At 56.6% G+C, this 9,196-nt stretch overlaps 1 protein-coding gene across 4 annotated transcripts in view; it reads left to right on the top strand.

The window, feature by feature from the left end:
• Adgrb1 (adhesion G protein-coupled receptor B1) overlaps positions 1–9,196 on the top strand; it is a 71,712-nt gene that overhangs the window by 1,993 nt on the left and 60,523 nt on the right. The gene's annotated exons all lie outside the window — the stretch shown is intronic.

Genomic DNA, 9,196 nt, shown 5'->3' with positions numbered 1-9,196 from the left:
GGGGGGGGGGGGGGGGGGGGGGGGGGGGGGGGGGGGGGGGGGGGGAGAGGCTGGGGTCCTTTTTCATTATCTAAGAGACAGCATCCCGTATTTGGGATGGGAGAAAGCGCATGGAACATCTCCCAGAACCTTCAGCCTTCCCATTTCTCCGAGACCCTTGCAGCAGCGGCAGGCAGCAGCGAGGGAGGTCGAGGAGGTAGCTGCTCCCTGCTCGACCGAGGGTGGCCTCGAAACTCCGCTCTCTCGACGCCGCCGAGGTGCCTAAGCAAGGTCAAGCAGGCGGAAAAAAAAAGGGGGGGTGGAGGAAGGGCAGGGGCTCCTGGGCGCGTCCCCACGCGCGCAGATTCGGGGCCTCCGAAGGGGGCGTGGGTTGCCCGCCGAGGCAGTCCCGCGAGCCTGCCTGCCTGCCTGCCTGCCGGCTCTCGGTCCCGAGAAGTGGACACAGCGCGAGTTCGGGGATCCCGGGGCACCTCGCGCCCCACACGGGGCCCTACGCCCTCCCTCTCCCCTTAGCCGTGGCTGCCCCGGCACTGCCTTTCAGACTTGTTGCGCCTCAATCCGTGGGGGAAACTGGAAACCGGCGGGGGGTAGCCTCACGGCCCAGGAGGCCGGGGCAGAGCCCCAAGGCCCAAGGATATTGCCAGGGCCCGCGGACGCGCGACGCGCCGGGAGCGCGAGCACGGAGTTTTGCTGCCTCGGATCTGAGAGAAGGACGCTCGTCCCTGCCTCGATCCCGCGCGGGGGCGGAGAGAAGGCGATTTTGTCGCCTTCGGCTTCATACCGCACTCCTATGGACCTTGAGCCGCAGAGGGGCCGCCGCCAAGTTGCCGAGCCCTCCAAGACCCTTCCTTTAGCTCATAGGCTCTTGGGCCTCGGTGGCTGAGACCGCGAAATGGGAACGCGCATTTATGTTCTTGGAACGTTTGTAGCCCCGAAACCCTCGCGCTTATCCGGAGATCCCGACGTTCCGGGTCCGCAGTGTGCTGGGTCTGCGGCGTCCAGGCCGGCTGGGTTCCGAGGCGGCTCAGCGCCTGCGGACACAGCGGTTAGGCCAGGGAGCAGCCGGCCCCAGGCAGGGCCCGGCGAGCGGCAGGGACCTGGGCGGCTTCCCCTGGCGCCCTGGTCTCCTGGCTGCCCGCCTAGCCCAGTTCTGCCTTCCAGAGCGGGTCTGGGGACGCGGAGTCAGTCCCCAGGGGATGCCGCGGGCTCCAGGCCCAAGCGACCGGCGCCGGGCTGCGGTGGTGGAGGGCGGGAGGGCCCGGCGCGCTGTTGCAGAGGACCAAGAGAGGGCGCCCGCGCTGCGCTGCGCTGCGCCGCGCCGAGCCGGCCCTGCCCGCCCCTTCCGTCTCCTCCGCCGCGGACCCGCGCTCCAGGCCCCATCTTGGGCAACCCCTAGCTGCCCTCTCTTGTCCCTTAGTTCCTGCAATGACGCATCTGGTGTCTCAGACTGAGCCCGCCTCACTCTCTCCCAAACTCGCCTTGCCTGGGTGTGCAATGCACAAGGGTGACTGTGTGTTTGTGGGCACGTGTTCATACGTGCCAATGAGTGCACGTGCTTATGGGATAATCTGCAGGCTCCAAACATATGTGTGCAAGCATGCAGCCTTCCACATGTGTGCCTGGGCTCCCTATACATGGAAGGGGCCCTGGCACCCTCCATCCCCATGCAAGTCTGGACCTGAAGGGTACTGCAAACGCTACCATGCCTGAAAGTTCACTCTCGTGGCCCTTGTGCTGACTGGGGTACAGCTGCACCGAGGCACAGAGCTGTGAATTCTGGGTAAACATGGGTCCTGTGGAACCCTGTGCATAGCCCACATGTAGACAGAGGAAGTTTTGCACAGCAAACACTGGAGCGCCCATTATTATAAACATCCTGGAAGTATGGGGTGGGCAAAGTCTGCCCCCTCCCCCGTGCTTGGATAAATGGGAATATGGGACAGGGGCCTGACGAGGTCCCAGGGCCTAAGTTAGCCCAGAGGTGCTGCTCCCCTAAGAGAGTCCCAGGAGGGCCAAAACTAAAGGGCCTCACAGCAGGAGGAAGGCAGTGATAAGATCAGAGAAAGAATAAGATGAGGAATAGCTGCTCGAAGTCCCTGGGAGAATGAATACAGGTATGAGGACTAGATAGAAACTGGAGAGGAAGGTGAGGGACAGAACTCCAAAGCCATAAGGGCTTTGGCCTGTACTCCGGAAGCCAGGAGGCCTCTGAGAGCCTGTTAGAACTATTCACTTGAGCTGAGAGATGCTGGATACCCCTTTGGGTAGTGGGTCTCAGGGACACCAATCAGGAGACAAAATGTATGCTCTGTTGTACGGGTCTGCCATACCACTGGCTACATGATACAGGAGATCTAGGTAAATTTGTCACACAGGGAAGTACCCAGATGTGACCCAAGGGAGCCTATATGCCAGCATGCAACAGACATACAAATATCCCACAGAGAGGCACCCAGATGGCTTCCATGCCACTGCCCAAACCCTGTGCCCCTGCGGGGTCACCTGGACTCATGTCAACGCTGGCGCACAGCAAGTGGAACAGATTTCGAATGTGCCTGTGTGTGTGTGTGTCCACCCATGTACACAGGGGGGTGTGGGAATGTGCTACGGGCTTCGGGGGGGACACTGGTAGTTGCGAAGGTCCATGTCGCCTGCTCCAAGACTATCCAAGCTGGGAAAGAGCTTGTCTCTAGCCTCCTGCACCCTCTTCCAGACAGGCTGTGGCTATTTCCACTCCGAAGTCCATATATATGCTAAACCTCCTTGCCCCCTTTCCTACCTTCTCACGGTCATCACCCGACATCATATTGGTCTCTGGGGATCTTCTCACCCAGCCCATAAGCCCTACCATCTCATGGCCATGCACAAGTGCCCATCAGTGACCCACACCATCACCCCTTGGGCCCCTCCCCCAGGATGGTCTGAGGCCCCTAACTTTCCTATCACCTAGCTTCCCACTCACAGTAGGTCTATGGGTCCATGCTAGGTCAAGAGTGCTGTGGGTCCCCTCATCCTTGCTCCTACAGGGCCTGCAGCTACCGTTTCTTCCTTGAAGCCATCCTCTGCCTAGGCTCTTCTTATGTCCCAACCCTGCCTCTCAGTTCCCTAGAATCTACCTGGCTGAGTCAGAATGTCCTCGTCCCTGGAAAGAACAGGCGGTTAAGAAGATTGGCAGTTGAAGGCTGTTCTTGAAGGCAGTGACAGTCTGTGTGTGCGTGTGTATCACACAGTTCTGAGTATGCGGGTACACCTACGGTATCTATGAGGATGTGTATATGCATATTTAATGGGCAGTGTGTGCTTGCTTCCTGAGTTGTAAGTGTGTGAGCCTTCTCATGTGAGTGTGTTGTGTGTGCAGTGTGCATGTGGTTTTGTGAGCATGCAGTGTGTATGCAAGCACCATTATATGTAAGTCCAAGTTGTGCAAACACAGTGTGCTGAACAGTACATGCGTGAATGGCCAGTGTGCAGGTTCAAGGAGCACGGATGTGCACAAGTCTTTGGCATGTTGGGGCAGGCTGGGACCTTGGAGGTCCGTGTGCTGTGGTCACAGGAATCTGCTGCTAGGACCACCAGCATGGTGACTGGGCTACACGGGGCTTGGGGTCTCAGGCTAGGCGGCAGGAGCATGTGGAAGACAGACAGGGCCCAGGCTCAGGGGGGCCATGTCCCCAGCAATGAAGCCATATATATTCTTTCCCACTCAGATCCTGAAACAATTAGTGAGTTCCCAGAGACCCATGCCACCAAGACTGGTCTTCCACCCTGTATGCCCATGCCCTGGCAATCTCACTTTGACCAACCCCCATCCACCCACCATGGCAGGATGGTCGCTGGTCTAAAGTCACAGTGCCAACAACCATGCTGAGGTCTCCGTTCTGTGACTTCTGGCCTACTGTGGATTCGGGGGCATTAAAAAAAAAAATCAGAGTACGGATGTCAGTGGGTAGGCCTGGAACTTTGTACCCTTCACTCAGTAGCCCCTCATCCAACCTTGTCCAGGTCAGCCACAAGAGTCTAGGCTGTCCTCACATGGCCTGGGGAATCCCAAGGCCACACCTTGGGGGCCCTTCCTCTAACTTTCTATCACTCCACATGTCCTTCAATTAAATGTCCCCAGAAGAGGTCAGCTCCCCAGAAGAGGTCAGCACGGGCATACACATCCTAGATGCTTGCTCAGTGCTTAGCTGCCCATCTGCAGCCTTGCCCTGTCTTCCTCAGCCTTGCCCTCCCAAGCAAGCTACTCCTAGTTGCCCTTGGTAGTGACTGGGGTGGGCCTTGCTCCCCAGGCCATGGCCTTCCCCTAGATCCCCATCTGAGCACTGGCTTAAGGTGAGTCCTGTTGCAGCTGGAGAGGAACGGCCACTTAGGAGACTTGCCAAAGGTCCTGTCTCAGGAGCATCCTCCCCTGTTTCCTCCACCTAGCACCCAAGCTCTGCTAGCAGGGGCCCTGTCTGCCTGCCATGGCCTCAGATCTGCCGCACATCTCTTGAGCCTGAGACGCAGGAAGGAGACATGGTATGGGTACAGGCCAAGGGAGTGGGGCATGAGGAGTGGCTTTAGTGCCAGGTGGGCTGGCATGATGACTACTAGAGAGGAAGGAGTGAAATGATGCCAAGGAACAATGGTCAGTGGGGTGGGATGGGAAAAGGCCTGACAGTCTCTTTCTTCCCAATGACTTGGGGCTATTACTCAGCTTCCCTGTGGTGGAGGTGACTGTTGCGCTGCCCTCTCTGGGTGGTCTAAGCCAAGGCAGATCATGCGCTGGCATAGAGAAGAGCTGGGCACAGGCATAGCACCCCTCGACACTGCCCAAGTAGCCCCATGTTCTGCCCAAGTAGCTCCATGTTCTGTCTGATCTTGCATCCTGACAGTTCGGCCTGGTTCCGAGCCACACCCACCGAGTGGCTCCTGTGTCATGGAGAGCAGTGGCTTGCTGGATCTGAGTGTGCTGGGTCTGAAGAACTGGTGGCTCCTACTTCTGTCTTAGGGTCTTCTGTCTCTGGTGGGACTGATGCATGCGCCACGCCACCCCGCCTCTCTGCTATGGGTGGAGCTTCAAAGGCGCCTCGCTGGCCCAGGCCACACCAGGCTGGTTGATCCTGAGGCCATGGCTGGAGAGCAAGCCACGCAGACTCCCCCTCTTTATCTTTGTCCCCCTGGAAGGCCTTTCACAGGTTCTTGGCCCCCTCTGGCCCTGAGTCCTGAGGGCTTTACACACATCAGAGGCCCTACTAGGACCCCAGAGCATGTGGTAGGCCCACCTCTGCAACTGGTGACTGAGGCTTGGGAGCCCCACAGGAGCGGGGGTAGGGAGGGCACTGTAAGCCAAGAGGACACCCCCTCCTCCCAGTCTCCTGGGCAGTCCTCAGTGCCCAGGGCGCCTGCCCCTCCCCCATTGCAGCCTCTTCTAGGACACAGGCAAGCACTGTTTGGATGCCGCAGGACTACAGAGTGGCTTTTGTGGCTGGTGTCTAGGATGCCATGGGCAGCCTGGGGTGGGGAGGGAACACCAGGCCCAGGCCCCTCGTTGATCTGTTGATATGGGCTAGCGCAGGGCCATGAGAAGAGATGGACACGCTGAGGCTGGAGAAGGCCCTCTGACAGCACCCCATCCATAACCCTGGAACATGATGTGGAGACCAAGTGACTGGGCCTGATGGCTCTGTGTGAGTGTGTGTTGTTTGAGTTTGCACTGGAGTGGTTGCTTCCCAGGCTGGGATGGATCTAGGCGGGAATCTCTGGTCTTTGGGTATGGCCTGGAGCAGTTAGCTGCCTCCCCAAGTGCGCCAAAGATTTGGAATCTAGGGCCAAGTGCTATGCTTATTCTTGCCTGCAGGTGGCGCTCAGGGAGCCAAGTCACCAGTTCCCCTTTCTCCTGATTCCTGCTCTTCACCAACTGAGGCATCCTTAAATTCCATCGGTGGGACCTCCCATTGACACCCTAAAACCACCTCCTACCTCCACAGGCTTCTCTGGGGGCCCCTATAAGATGCCTTATCCTTAGACACTGGCCAGCCTTCTTCGAAAACCAATGGTGGGCGGACACGAGGAAGAGCTTCCTGGAAGTAGAACAATTGGGCCTTGGGAAAGGTTGCTGAGGATTTGGAACAAATTGGACACTTGCTCTGGGAACCAGAGTGGGTAGAAGGCATATATACTTCCCAGTGTTACTCAGACCTGGAGATGGGTACTCTTTGTCAGAGAGGTGGCCTGTGATTCATGAGGCAAAGACAGTCATTCCTTTTACCGGAGAGTGGGCCAATGACAGCCTTATATTAAGTCGGGAACATTTAACCTGAGGCTCCCTCAACACTTGGGATAGGAGACACGAACCATCTCTAGCCTGTCTTAAAGCCTGTAGGCTCTAAAATTGTGTGGGTGCCCACGACAGGCCAGGCTGCAGCTTTTGGGGTTCCTGGCGAATGTTTGGATCATCTCTCGGGGAATGAGTCTGGCGAGCTCCTACAAGAGCTGCCAGGCATTCACCAGGGAAGTACAGAGTATGGCTTTGGTGGTGGTGGGGGTAACCTAGGGAGCCTGGTCCAGCACTGAGGAACCCAGGAACCCTCTCAAGGAGCAACCTATATACTAGCTGTGGCAGAGGAGAGAGACACAGTCTCCGTAGGGCAGAGGATCTCTGTGCATGTTACAGTGGCTGCAGGGCCACTTCCTCTGGGAGGACATATGACTCAGCTGTCCTCTTTCCCTAGCTCCTGGCCACCAACATTCTCTGAATCTTGCTGCCCAGGTAAGTCCTCTGTTCTCCCAGCCTGACTGGTTCAGCTCCCTCCGGACAGCCTAGTGGGTGTAGCCCTGAGGCTGGGCTCTCCAGCACATTATATAAATATACCTTGCCTGTGCTCACATACATGCACAGGTGTGTGTGTGTGTGTGTGTGTGTGTGTGTGTGTGTGTGTGTGTGTAGAGAGAGAGGGCTTACACAGACACATGTAGATGCAGTCACAAAAGGGACACATGACTGCTCCACCTCTTCATCTCAGTGAGGGCCACCAGCTGCCTTCCTGTGATGCTCTGTCTCTACTTATAAAGGTCCCCACCACCACCACTGTGTCCCCTGAAGCCACAGATGCCTCTAATGAGGATCAGATGAAGCCTGAGTCACACCTTGCTCCCAGGACTCCACTTGGGCTCTGTCCTCCAAGACATCAACTATAGGTGACCTATCCCCTACCAGCAGGAAGCCAATCCCTGTCGTGTCCCACACAGCGTTCTCTACTAGAAGGCTTGCTTGGGCTGAGAAAGACACGTGGGAGGAGCCAGGCAGGTGGGTGCAGAGGCCTCTGCTGAAGCATCACCTTGACTTCTTCCTATACCTGCCTTGTGACAGAGTAGAGCCAGGCCATGCTTTGGCTCTCCCCTGTGTTGGCTGTGATGCCTTTGGATCAGCTGTGCCTTTTCCAAAGCCGAGGGTGAGGCAAGCTCACGCCTAAGAGGCTTTAGAGCAATGGTTCTCAACCTGTGGGTCATGACCCCCTCAGGGAATCTCATATCAGATATTTATATTACGATTCATAACAGTAGCAAGAATTACGGTTATGAACTAGCAATGAAATAATCTTATGGCTGGGGGTCGCCACAACATGAGGAACTGTAGTAAAGGGTCACAGCATTAGGAAGGCTGAAAAACCACTGCTTTAGAGTATGCCAAGGCATCTGGAAGAGGCCTGAGCCTCAGCACCTCCTTCCCTTGGTGTCCTTGTGCCCTCCTACAGAAGTGTTAGGGACCCTGTTTGAGGACTCCATAGTGGCGCTTGGTGAAGGCCTGGGGGCTCCAGGGGTTACCTGAGAGGACAATGGGCACTGTTCTTGCCTGCCCCTTCTCCCATCTCTCTCACTATGACCTCCTACATCCTTAATAGCCAGTCCAGAAATGTTACGCCTCGGTCCTTTACCTTAATTGGCTCTGCCCTGGGCCCTTCTTCCTGCCTCCTCCATGGCCTCTTATGTCCCCCAGCCTGCAGGTGAGTCCCTGGATGTCTGGTGGACCATTTAAGGGACAGTTCTGTGGCTATACTGCCACTGGCCTCCATAGACACCTCCCGCCCCTGGAACAGACGTTGGGAACCTATGTCCCTGGCCAGTACTCAAGAGGTAATTGGCCATCCTACAGGAGTTGATCAGCGACCAAGAATCTGGCCAGCAGGGACACTGGGAGGGCCTGTGCTCAGCTAGTGCCCTGAGGTCCTGGGACAGTGGCAAGTAATGTCAAGGAAAGGATCCTCTGTGGGCCTTATCGGCCATCTGTGAAGTGGGCCCCTTAGGCTCACTGCTGAAATGACAGAGTGTCGGCATAGGGCAATGTGTAGCATGCACTGTCCTTCTAAGAACTCAGATGAGCTTGCCTGTGTTTCTCACCAAGCTGACCCTTAAAGGCCAGTGCCACAGTCCACACGGCTCTATGGACGCCATTGATACCCCTGCTCTATCTGGCTAGGTTGGGAGTGAAGAATACACTCCAGGTCATGCCCATTTTCCAAATGGGATGCCAGTGGCTTGGGGGGGGGGTGAGTGCTTGTGTCTGACCTCAGATCTGGAGGTGGGGGCTCCAGAGCCAGTGCCCTCCTGTGAGGAGAGAGCCCAGGAGCCAGTGGTCCTATCAAGCTTTGTAGGCACCTCGGTAAAAGGCAATGGATTTGTGGATGATCTCAGCAATGAGTTGTGTCTCACAAGATGGCCTGGGCTTCTTGGGTGCCATGAGTCCAGCTGGGCAGAGTAAGGGTGACTGGCCTGGGGTGGAGTAGCATTAGCATGGGAGGTTGTACCAGGGTTGGCTGGATGTTTCCTCCAGATCTTACCAGTGTCACCCTAGGTCTGGAGCTGACTTTTGCTTTTCATAGGGGGAGATTATGCTCTTGGGTAGGGCTCTTCTAGGGACTGGTATCAGTCTAGGAACAACAGAGTAAGGGGCAGACTGTGGGTCTCAGGCCATGGCTTCTCTGGTTCCATAAGAGGGAGGGTGGTTGAGGAGGCTCTGTGAGGTCACATCAAAGATCAACCCAAAGTGGTTTACCCCTCAGAGCTGGCAGAATTAGAGGTAGGAGACATGGAGAAGCCTGCCTGAGATGCCACGGTTAGAAGTTAATGATGCAGATTTGGACTTTTTAAAAGACCATGATGAGGCTAGAGTGTGTGTGTGTGTGTGTGTGTGTGTGTGTGTGTGTGTGTGTGTGTG

The sequence above is a fragment of the Psammomys obesus genome, unplaced genomic scaffold (assembly GCF_907164565.1).
Source record: "Psammomys obesus unplaced genomic scaffold, mPsaObe1.curated_primary_1811, whole genome shotgun sequence".
Lineage (NCBI taxonomy): Eukaryota > Metazoa > Chordata > Mammalia > Rodentia > Muridae > Psammomys > Psammomys obesus.
Note: the sequence above shows the minus strand (reverse complement) of the source record. Positions and strands in the feature narration are given on the sequence as shown.